This window comes from Sus scrofa, chromosome 8 (assembly GCF_054392235.1).
Source record: "Sus scrofa isolate SSC_HxYL_T2T_F1_AM1 chromosome 8, Sscrofa_HxYL_maternal_Yorkshire_Landrace_v2.0, whole genome shotgun sequence".
NCBI classification, from domain to species: Eukaryota; Metazoa; Chordata; class Mammalia; order Artiodactyla; family Suidae; genus Sus; species Sus scrofa.
In genome coordinates this window covers 46,141,985-46,155,218 of record NC_139390.1, presented here as the reverse complement: position 1 = coordinate 46,155,218, position 13,234 = coordinate 46,141,985, and positions in this window count along the sequence as shown.

Sequence of the window (13,234 nt, the reverse complement as noted above, 5' to 3'; positions counted from 1 at the left end):
TCAAAGAAGCATCTCATCTCACTCAAAATTCAGGCTGCTTTTATAAAAGAAAGAAGAGAGGGGTGGGGAGTGGAAGTGTGGTTGGTTGTTGCAAACTTCTCCATGCAGAGATCATTTGTTCTTGTAGCTGTTGAAGTGGGTCAGGTCTCAATGTTCCCTTAAACCTCCAATAAAACAAATGTTATTCTCTATTCTAAAACTTTTTATCTAAACATGCAGTACTCTTAAAGGTCATGGCCTTGAGAATAGGCTATCCTGTATATTTCAAGCTACCATCAGCATCCTTTTGCGAAAGGTGCTGAGCCTGGATGACTAAGCACAAGTGACAGAGGAAAAGGGTTAAAGAGAAGTTAAAGGAACAGATCTAATACAGAGTCAGATTTGTTCTTCTCTATTACAGAAGGAGTGGAAAAATTGAAAATCTCATAATCACTGGCTTTATGTCCTGCTTTTCCTTCCTGCTTCATGTGTAATTCGTGAAGTCCCACGTACTCTGTCCTCATGACCTCTCTTGGGCTCCTCTCTCCCTCTCCTTCCCCTCCTCAGACCCTCTAGCCCCGTTCCAATATGTGGAGCCTCTCCTCTTTTCCAGCCTTCCTGCCTCTCGTCCTACATCCCACTCCTCCTGTACCTCCCTCCCCCAATCCATCCTCCTCACCACCAACTGAAGGGTCCTTCAAATATTGAATTATGTCACTTCAGTAGAAATTTTACAATGGAACTCTGCAACATTAAATTTTAATTCTTTGCCCATGACACTCAAAATCCTTCTTAAGCGCGTTGTTTCTGCTGGTTTTGCATCACCAAGCCCAACATACACTCTGGTATATGTTGCTTCCTGAAAACACCTTATTTCTGTGAATCTCTGCTGGCACAGCTGTGTTCCCTCTGGAGCTGTTCCTACCCTTAACCTATCTCAGTAATGTTGTTTCGACTCTCAGTTCCAATGCCACTCTTCAGTCAGATTTTTCTTCCTTAGTTCCCACCTTAGTTTCCCGCCTTAGCCACCATCTCTCCTATGCTCCCAGGAATATTTCAGTGGTAGATATGGTCATATTCTGTCATCATTACCTCCTCTCATTTCGATTTCTCATTGGACTCCTCATTCTAACAAACAAACAACTTCTTCTTAAATAGCACATCAGGCACCCTGGTGTCCCTAAGTATTTCTGAATTTCAGCTACCTAATCTGGAAAATGAAGGCGTTAGTAGGTACTTTTCAGTTCTAATCAGTCCAGTCTACAGGTAATGTTGGGGCACCAGCCAACACGAGTAGAGCCTGCTGCAAGAATGTCTATCTCTTGTGATATAAAGTGATATAATTATTTTCCTCTCTAACAATGCTTTGAAACTCTTGTGTTTGGTTTCCAGTTAATGTTTGTCCTATCAACCCTCTCTCAGATACCACTTCTTTTCAAAGTAAAGGAAGTTTATTAATTTCTTTATACATTATATTCTTAAATGCATTCATAGTATGGATACTTATTTTATGATATAATTAAATATTTGAGTCAGAACTTAGTCTTTAAAAAATGAGAACATATAGACCTATCAGTAATGGATGATTCATAGTCGTCTCATCATTTAAGTCTTTTGAGTCATTTGCCCTCATCAGACCTAATAGAGTTCAAGTGAATACTCATAGTCTGAAAACACGCATATTCCCAAATATTGCTATGCTAGCACTCTCTGTGGAACGTTCTTGCATTTATCTGTTTCTTGTATTAAAATGTTAATTTCAATAATTTTCCTCTCTTGTATTAAAATGTTAATTATATCCTTTTGTCATCTGCTTCAAAATGGATCTGCCCAATCCCCTACACCAATCCAGTTACTTTAATACCTGCTAAACCATTAGAATAAATTTTATTCATTATAAATCTATACAAAATTTAAGAAAGTGACTTTATTTTGTAGGAAGTATAGCCTTTAATATTAATAACTTTATTATTTAAAAATAATATATGCAATCCCAGCTAGCTTATTTTAAACAGAAAAGGAATGCTGACCTTAAAATTCATATGGAAATGCAAGGGACCCAAAATAGCTAAAAGTCTTGGAAAAGACCTGCAAAGTTGGAGGACTTACACTTTCCAATTTTGAAACTTAGTGCAAAGCTATATAGAAATAGTGTGATAAGGCTAATACGTTTAGACATGCAGGGAATTGAAAGTCCAGAAATAAACCCTTGTCAATTGATTTTGACAAGGGTGCCAAGACAATTCAATGGTGAAAGTGTATTTTCAACAAATGATGTTAGGACAGCTGGATATCCACGTGCAAAGGGAAAATTTGGACTCTTACCTCATACCATATATGGAAGTTAACTCAAAATGAATGAAAGATCTAAATGTAAGAGATAAAAGTATGAAATTCTTAGAAAGACATATAGGAGAAAATTCTGATGACCTTAGATTAGGTGATCATGTTTCAGATAAGACACCAAAGAACATGTGACAAAAGAAAAAATAGGAGTTCCGTTGTGGCACAGTGGAAACTAATCCGATTAGTGTTCTGGGCTCAATCCCTGCCTTCACTCAGTGGGCTTGGGATCTGGCATTGCTCTGAGTTGTGGTGTAATCCGCAGACATGCCTCAGATCCCGTGTGGCTGTGGCTGTGGCATAGGCTGGCAGCTGTAGTTCCAATTCGACCCCTAGCCTGGGAACTTCCATATGCCATGGTATGGCCCTTAAAAAAAAAAAAAATATAAACTCAACAATATTAAAAATGAAAACTTTGGTGCTTCAAAGGACACTGTAAAAAAAATGAAAAGATAAACCACGTAATGTGAGAAAATGTTTGCAATGTATATATTTGATCAGGGTATTATATTTAGAATAAATAAAGAATACTTAGATCTCAACAATAAAAAGATAATTCAGTTGAAAAATGAGCAAAGGGCTTGAATTCACATTTTTCTAAAAAAAGATACATGAGTGGCAAATAAGCACATAAAAAGATAGCCAATTGTATCAGTCATTAGGGGAATGCAAATTAAAATATAAGATAACTGCATTATACCCTCTGGAATGACTAGAATCAAAAAGATAGAGAGCAGTAGGTGTTGGTGAGGATGTGGAGAAATTCGAACCCTATACATTGCTGGTCAGATTGTGAAATTTTGCGATCACTTTGGAAAACAGTTATGCAGTTCTTCAAAACTTTAAACCCATAGTTAACATTATGAATCAGTAAGTCCACTCAGGTATATATTCAAAAAAAAAAAAAAATGAAAGTCCTGCACATGAAAGTGTCAACATTTTTCATAATAGTCAAAAAATAGAAAATACCCGAAGTTCCATCAACTAATAAACAAATAAAAAGATGTGGCCTATCCATATTATTTGGCAATAAAAAGCAATGAAGTACCAATACATGCTACAGCATGGATGAACCCTGAAAAAACTGTGCTAAGTAGAAGAAACCATTCAGAAAAGGCCATAAAATTGTAATTCCACTTATATGAATGTTCAGGATTGACACATCTGTAGAGAAAGAAAGTGGGTTAGTGTTTTGCCAGTGGCTTGTGGAAGGGGATAAACGGGCCATGACTATTAATGAGTACAAATGTTCTCTTTGGAGTGATGGAAATATTCTGAAATTACACAATTTTGAGAGTTGTTTGAATATACTAAAACCCACTTCAAAATGGTGAATTTTTTTGGTATTTGAATTATATCTCAATGAAGTCATTTTTTTTACACTATAAGTACAGTAAAATGTGTAAAATTATATACTGCAGTATTTAAGAAATCAAGCCCTTCCCCCTCAAAAAAAGAAAACAAGTAATAAAGTTTAAAAGAAATCTAAAATTCTATCAGCATGGCCAACACCATTCCTTTCCATTCTCTGCAAGTCAGAGTATAGATGAATGAATGGATGGTATGATGACTCAGTTCTGACTCTGATTGCAGTAGTTGATGTCTACAGCTTTGCCATAGCTTAACAGTAGTTGGGGCATAGCTTCCCATTTGAATTTGGTCTTTGCCATGTCTTGCTCTAACCAACAGGATGAAAGTGCCTGTGACAGGTGCTATGTGCTGGCTGATGTGTCTCTTCTCTTTGTGGCCATCATGATGAGAAGAACATGGTCCCAAAAGATATCTGCTGCAGATCTGAACCCAATCCCTGCCTGTGGCCAAGTCCTGCTAAATCCAGGCAATCCCACACATTTGGCTGAGAAGTGAATGATTCTTTTTTAAGCTGCTGGGGTCTTGAGGGTGTTTATTGCATAGTATTATTGGCCAATGGTGACGAATAGGTACTATTCTGTTGAAAATATAGTCATATTACGTGTGCTATTTTTAGTGAAACGTTTATATATATCTTCACTTGAAACTTATGGACACAAAATTGAAATGGAACCAAAAAAGTTGTATTTTGGAAAAGGTTTCAACATACGAGTAACCTTTCTAAACAATCCTGCTGAAGTTGTGAAAATATGTTATTTAAAACACTAAAAGCACAGAATCATTTGCTAAGCACTCACTTCTCTTTCAGTCAGTATCTATTGTTTTGCTATTAAGAGGAGAGAGGAAATAAATTCTGGGACAATGTAGCCCACCTCTTCAGTAACCATCTTCACTGTTGTTTATTATTTATTTTATGTTTCCATAAACATTTAACTAATACAAAACACTGATACATTTAATACAAATGTGTAATGTTTATATCTAAAAGAACTCTTTTATAGCTTGAAGCACTTTGGGAAACTTTCCTCTGTTGTTTAGGTTATTTTTCTTTCCAAACTCTCTATTTCCCTCTTTCACCCTCCTTTCATTGTTTTCTTCCTTCCTCTTTCTTTTTAAAACATTTGATTATTTGCATAATTTCCAGGCCTTTACATTTTTTCTGCTCATTTACATAATGCATATTTTATTCCAGACTAGTGTTGACACTCTGTGGGAGGGGTGAATTCCATTTTTGTGTTTCTAGAACTTGTTTACTAGACAGAACTACAGTTTGAGGATTACATATTATATTCGATTTAACTTCTGTTTCTTGTGGAGGAAAGAGATTGAGAGCACTTGGAGGAATGTGTAACCTTTGATGAGACAATTCTGCTCAGCTCTTGCACAATAACTGTGGCTAGGATTCACTCTGGGAGAAGCCTGCATTCTTCATGCAGCCGGGGAAAGGAAATACATTGGGTTCAGATCTTATTCATGACTCTGAGAAAAGACCTTGAGGCTCTCCCTTCATTTGAGGACATCAGTCCCCACTTTTTAATATCTGTGTTTCATCTGACGCCCCAGAAACCACTTCCCCTTGCATGTCTACACTCAATAGAGGCAAGATAATGCCACCCTCGCTGACTCTTTAAAATTAGGTGTTTTCCTGAGGATGCCTAGAATTTTATTTCAGTACTGTGTCTGAAAGAGGTTGAAATGGGGATTACCAAAACAGCCTCACCACAAGCTACTTTTTCACTCTTAAACTCCCATTCATGTAGCAAGAAGTATGTCTCTTTCATCAGAAGCTCTGAGCTAAGAAATTTTCTGTTGGAATTTTGTTCCTGAGATTCAGCTCTCCTTTAGTGTTATTACCCGGAGGTAAGAAGATATTTTAATATCATAAATTATTACTATTCTAATAATTTAATTTTTGCCTAAATATTTATTTTTTGTTACTGAAATACTTATAAATTTTTTCATAATTATGACTAAATATCATGGGACCCTATAAAAGCTTTTGAATTCTGTACTTAAATCTTTTACAGATTTTAATTACAGATTTAATTTTTTTATGGTTGCCTCCACAGCATATGGAAGTTTCCAGGTAAGGAATCAAACCCATGCCTCTATAGTGATCTGAGCTGCTGCAGTTGGATTCTTTACCCAGTGTGCCACAGTGGGAACTCCCAGATTTAATTTTTTTTGTTACTAATGCTTCTCAGAACTAGGTGGGTTGTGGCAATTTTGCCCATTTTTTTTGAGAAAACGCAGATCTTACCCTATTCTCATTTGTTAAGATGTCTTCCACAAAACTCAGGTTTGAAAAAATACAGTAACTTTTTAAGTTACATTTAAAACAGTTCTGTACAAGTGTTTTTTATTTCCTATTTAGGAAAAAATTATAAATTTCATAATAATCTTTAATCTGTCTAATAAGTAAGTATTTTACTAGGAAGTACAAATTTTAATTCTGTTTAAAGGGCTTAGTATGACTTCCTTGATACCTTCGAATATAATTCAAATTCATGACAACCCACTAAACACTATTTGAAAGAAAGAAATATTTCACTATTTTAACTGAAAGAAATCCTGAGGGAAACATTAATTTTAGTGCAGTTATTTAAGGAAGTACCTACTGGACTTAATGATAGATAACCAGTTCCAATGACATCCCCAGATAAAAAAGATGTATATAAAATGTCTTGTACGAATAAACTAGTTTCTGACAGAACCAAAATGTCTATATTTTTAATAATAGTAAGCAATAGGCAAGTTTTGAGAAGCAATCCCCTTTTCAGAATATGAAAAATCTAGAAAATAAGATGTATTCTTAGGGTTCTATATTTAACCTGCACAAGGAACAAAATTAATATCTCCTAATTCAGATGCTTGTTTTAAAAAAGATAGTAGGAATGTCAGGGCTCATCTTGCAAATTTCCAAATTGGCAGGCTAAATTCCAAGTGAGTATTCAAAGAGCATCAACCACATGTCCTGTATACCTGGAAAGAAAGAAATTATAAGGAGATCTGGAAGTGCCTATGAATAATGCATCGACCAGAGTTTGATGTGTCTTGTTTTCCATCCTAGAGCTGTGATCTGAAAACAAGATGTGCCAACCTTTGAGCAGGAAGAGGAGGGAGAGGGCTGGAATTGCTTCCAGCTTAGCTCTTGGGAATCCTGGAGTCTAAGGGACTGTGGTACTTGATTGCTATGAGAAGAAACTGACTGGAAGCAAAACATAAAATAAAGAGGCTTACATTGACCAGTTCTACACTAAATATCTTTAGAAGTCTTCAGGAAGACATCATTCAACTAATGAATTTTGATGGTCATCATGTATTGTGAAGGCTTAATGTATGAGATTTGCTGAATCAAAATCTTCCTGTATTGCAGAAGGCTTATCTGCTTTGACCATGTATTGTGTCATCATTGTGGAATAAAAGCATATATAGTGTTGTTAACAAGACAGATGTCTTGTTGCAGTCAACTGACACGGTGATACATCGCAGTGATTTGTTTCTAAACTGTCTCATACAAAGATGCTTAAATACTTTGTAATAATGACTTGTAGAAAGTTTTTCATTTTAATTTTTGCATCTGGAAACTGAGTCAGAAAGTGAAAATGTGACTTGATTGAATAATTACTCAACTTCACACACAGATGTGTAAAAACATTTGAAAAAAATTATTAGGTTCATATTTGGTTTCTTTTCCTGGGAGAAGGCAACTATTTTGCAGGCACAGGCATCAGCTTTTAAAATTAGCCTATGAATGAACAAAACCAATGTTTTTCCCTTTATAAAGCAAGCTTCATTTTCAGTCTTGAACTCTATCAAAGGAGCTAATGTCTATGTGGGAAAACCTAGGCTCTGACTGCTCAGTCAAATCCTGGAATCAAAACAGGTCAAGAAACCCTGTACCCTCCATCTCCAGACCATTGTTATTTCATTTCTTAACAACCCTTTTTAACTGAAATATAGTTAATTTACAATATTTTGTTAGTTTCAGTTGTACAGCAAAGTGATTGTTATACTTATGTGTATGTATATTTTTGATTATTTTCCATTACAGTTATTACAAAATATTGAATATAGTACTCTGTGCTAGACAGAATTACTTTGGTTTAACTATTTTATGTTAAACAAATAGTATTGTGTATGTGTTAACCTCAAACTCTAAATTTGAACAGTTCAAAAAACAAATCTATTTCCCTACAACCACCATCCATTAGAGCAGGTTTTGATCTTTGTAACAATTCAGACTCTCTTCTTCAAACATTGGAAGACAACTTACCAATTTTTTCTTTGAGTTACCTTTCGCAAGTAAAGTTTATCTGTGCTCATAGCAAACTTCAAATGCAATGGATTCATACTGTATTCCGTGTGTAGACCACTTGTCTTAAAATTGCATTCTGAATCACCAATAGTGCTGAGACCAAAACTTTCTTTGATCTGTCTGTGGTGTTCCTTTTTATGCAGCCTATGTTTGCAATAGTTGGTCTAGCATCTGGTTATAAAAGTGGGGTTCAGGAGTTCCCATTGTGGCTCATCAGGTTAAAGACCTAATGTTGTCTCTGTGAGGATGCAGTTTCAATCCCTGGCCTCACTCAGTCTTTTAAGGATCAGGTGTTAGCACAAGCTGTGGACATAGGCTGCAGATGCAGCTTGGATCCTGTGTTGCTGTGGCTGTGGTGTAGGCTTGCAGCTGCAGCTCTGATTTGACCCCTGGCCTGGGAATTTCCATATGCCACAGGTGTACCCTCCCAATTTTTTTTAAAGTGAGTGTCATGCACCAGTACTATCAACATCAACTTGAGTTTGTTAGAAATGCAGAATTTGAGGTCCCATAGCAGACCTACGGAATTGATATCTGTATTTTAACAAGCCCTTCAGAGATTCACATCCACATTAAAGTTTGAGAAGTTCTGATAGGATTGAGTTCTCCAAGTGCTGGTGTACACTGAGCTATGGTCACTTACAACCACCAGCTCTTTTATAAATCAGAACTCTGACACCCTATGCTGATGGAACCAATTTCTGAAAAAAGAAATGTATGTTATTTCATTATAATGATTATGGCCCCCAGTAAACATAAGTGATGCTACCAACCACCCTCTTTCTTGAAACTTTCTTGTTTCCCAGAAAGGCTTTATTCTTTTATTTTCCTTTTATTAGACTTTGTTTCATAGATAAGTTATAGATTAACAGCAAATGACTGGAAAGTACAGCATTCCCTTATATATTCTGCCCAAACCCCCTCACTTCCATACATACAATATTCCCCATTATCAGCATTCCATATCACAGTGTAATATCTGTTACAATTGATTGGTTATATTAACACATCATCATGAACCAAGGTCCATAGTTATATTAGAATTACTATTACATAGTTACGTAGTTACATTAACTCTTGGTGATGTACGTTCTATGGGTTTGGACAAAGTATTATGACATGTATGCACCATTGTACTATTGTATAGAACAGTTTCACTTCCCTAAAATCCTCTGTGCTCCACCTCTTCATCCCTCCCTTCCCCCAGTCTCTGGCATCTGCTGATCTCTTTACAATCTCTGTGGTTCTACCTTTTTCTGAATCTTATATAATTGGAATGATTATTAATTTTATTTTAATTTATATTTTATTTTATTGTTTTGCTTTCTAGGGCCATACGCACAGCCTAGGCAAGTTCCTAGGCTAGTGGTCAAATCAGAGCTGCAGCTGCAGGCCTGCACCACAACTACAGCAATGCAGGATCTGAGACATGTCTCTGACCCACACCACAGCTCAAGGCAATGCCAGATCCTTAACCCACCGTGTGAGGCCAGGGCTCAAATCCTCATCCTCATGGATAGTAGTTGGCTTCATTTCCACTGCGCCACAATGGCAAGTCCCTATTTATTTATTTTTAAAATTAAACTTTTCCATGTTTATTTTTAAAAGTTCTATGCAATCTTTAAAAGTTACATTTCATTGACAGTTATTACAAAATACTGGCTACTTTCCCTGTGTTGTACAATACATCCTTGTAGCCTATCTTACACCCAGTACTTTGGTATGCCTTTATTCTTGGTTCTCTTCCAGGATCTGAGCACTGCACTTTAGCTTCCTGTGCAGATTTCTGTTTACCCACTCTTGGTTCTTATACGCATTTCCTGATTCAATCCCTACACTTGCCTGACTTCAACTCCCCACCTGCTGGTCATCTCACTCTCCATACCTCTAATCATGCTCTTCTTTCTGAGTTTGAGTTTAGGTCAACTAAACCATATACTGGAATGCTCTATAGGTACCACTTGGATGGAATTCATTTTACCTACTCCCTCTTCACAGCTCCTCCTCCTTTTTTGTTTCTGTTAACTAGTTAATGGTCTCTACAAAGTTACTAACATGGGAGGCACCCTGAACACCTCCTTCCCCAACTCCATGAAGTATCTTATCAACCACCTAGTCCTGTCAAGTTCATTGTTGAACAAGCGCATTCTGTACTCACTCTCACTGCTCCAGCCTAGACTCCCATTACTTTTTAGGCTTTATTATCAATTCTTAATTTATCTTTCCTCTTGCACATTATTTTTCTCTCTGCACTACATCTGTCCCTTTTTCAGAAGCCCTTCCATTAAAAACAGGCTTTTTATTTCTGTTAAGATCAACTAAATATTTTTTAACAAAATTTTTTTATTAGAGTTTATTTCTAATGTTGTGCTAATTTCTGCTATACAGCAAAGTGACCCAGTCATACATATATATATATACATGCATTCCCTTTCTTATGTTATCTTCCATCATGTTCTCTCCCAAGAGATTGGATATAGTTCCCCATGCTACACAGCAGGCCCTCATTGCCTATCCATTCTAGATATAATAGAGATGCATCTAAGTAAAACACAGAATCCTCCCTTCCTCAAAAATCTCCTATGTCAATAAAGTTCCCAGGGCTTTATTGTGCCCCTGGTCCTGATGCTCTACTGAACCTGCTCTTCTGTTGCTTCTTCTCCTAAGCATCACCTCAGGGCAGCACCTTCATAGGTGCCATGTGCTCTGACATCGATTCATTTCCCCTTTCCTTTCACTGCAAAATACTATTCATCTTCCCAGATCTACCTCAAAAATCACCTCCCCTGAAGTGTCTTCACATATTTGTAATGCTTCTGAAAGAGTGTGAATCACACATTGCTTTATCCAAGAGGAGGTTGTGTTGTTCTGATGGGGCTTTGAGGGTCAGTCTCAGTTCCATCACTAATTACATGACCTTGGACAATTTATTAATTATTTTGTTCCCCCACTTTTGCTCCTGTATAATGCGGTGATCAGGTGTCCCACTGATGGGAACTAGGTTACATACATGGGGAAATGGCACATACATGAAAGGTCTTAAGTAATCATTTGTCCCTTCTGGGCACCAGGCACTATTAGAGCTGATTTACTTTTCCTTTAGCAGATTGGGGGCAACCTCAAGGAGATACTGGTCTCGTGTACAACATTTTCAGCCAGTACAGGTCTCACCAAAGAACAGGCCCTCAGTAAATGTCTGTTCAATTTAGATCCTCCCCAATGTTACATTTTACCTCAGTGCTCACATGGTAATCTATATGAAGAAAACACACTTAGAGCCTTGGACCACCCAGCCATCTATAACATAGTCCAGTGTGACCTGCTCCTTTTGATCTGATTTTTTAAATCCAAATACTCTTTTTGCTTCTTTGAACAAAGTATACCCTTGCATTTCCATGTTCCTTTCATCCGTATAATTGTACTCGTTTTTGGCATGGTCATGGAATTTTGTTTCCTGATCCTTTACTATTTCATACCTCGTTTTGTGTATTGGCCATATTCTGTGTATTAATGTAGGGATGTTCCAGTCAAAAAGATACTCTGATCTGTGTTCTCCTCCACTTGCTCCACTAATGTTCTTTCTAAGGGACACCTGTACTTTTCAAAGAATTCTATTCAATCTCCTGCTTCTTCAAGTTGCAAGCTGTTTCAGTGTTGCCAAAGCATGTGCAGGAAATCCCTTGCAGTACTTGTGAAAGTTTGAGATCCAGATATATTTTGAGGTAGATCTCCAAGGAAGTATAAAGGTGAAAAACGAACCAGTTCAATTTGGGTTAAAAGGAGTTCACGGAGAATTTCTCCATTAAGATACATTCCCTCAACCTGCATCTCAGCGGGTGATTTCATTTCAGAACATATTGTTTCTTGATAATATGATATTGGACAGTTACTATTTCTTGGGCCTGCTTGGTCCGAGTATCATTTTATTATATCTTTCCATAAAAACATGTGATTTAGATATGCATCTCTGCGACTGCAAGGTAAATCAGTGGTAAAATAGAATTCAGTTATAGAATTTTCTGAGAAAATCAGTGGAGTTCTCAATGTGAATGAGTCTTTACTCCAAAAGTCTACTACAGAAATCATTATTTTATTTTATTTATTTATTTTTAGGGTCACATGTGTGGCACATGGAAGTTCCCAAGCTAGGGATCAAATCAGAGCTGCAGCTGAGGCTATACCATAGCTACAGCAACATGGGATCCCAGTAGCATTTGCAACCTATGTTGCAATTTGTGGCAATGCCAGATCCTTAACCCACTGAACAAGGCCAGAGATCAAACCCACATCCTGACAGACACTGTGTCAGTTTCTTAACCATCTAAGCAGCATCAGGAACTCCTGTTTATAGATTTTAGTGATTAGAGAAAAAACTCTTGGACTGAGGTCTGTGAATGCACTTGGAATTCCCTGTGACCTTCATGATGTTTTACGTAGGGAGTTTGTAAAACACACATCCACTTTTCCCACACTGTCAGAGGACTTGATCCAAAAAAAAAGAGTTAGGAGTTGGTGATGTCACAGAGAGGGCTGGAAGATGATGTGGTGATGATTTTTAAATTTCTAAGTCTCTGCAGCAGAATAATAGGACTCACCCAGGATCTGTGGTAAAGTATGCAGTAGACCTGATCTGTTGGGGCCACACAGGGGGTGATAAGATGTTTTACTCAGAGATTATCTCTTTATCAGCATGGTAGTTGTTAACCTGCATTTAGCTCCTGGGAAAGCAGTCCCTACACACCGTGGGAATCAGGCTTATGGACTGATTTTAACGTAAAGTTCAAGGATGCTTCAGGGAAAGGTGAATTTGACTTCTAGAACTGCAGGAAGATTCTCATGGATTAAGTTGCCAGCTGTATGTCAGTGATAATTACTAAGAAAGAAAACAGAACCTTCTTGGGGGAAATTATGCGAGAGATGACAGGGCAACAAAAACTTTAAACAAATTAAACTCTGGTCCATTTTGGACTCCTCCAGGATTACTACCACCTAATTCTCACATGTTCAGGTATGGAGGCCCTTCCACTCCCAGCTTCCAAAACCCTAAGAAAGTAACCCTCGCCATGTGCTCAGAGAAAAACAAAAACAAAAACAAAAACATAGCCCAAGAAACATAGTCTAGATTTAAAATAGGTATAATACGAAAAGAATTCTTGCCTGGAGCATGGTCTCAATAGAGTTCTTGCTTCTTAATAAGTAATGTCCCTGATATGATGTTTTCCA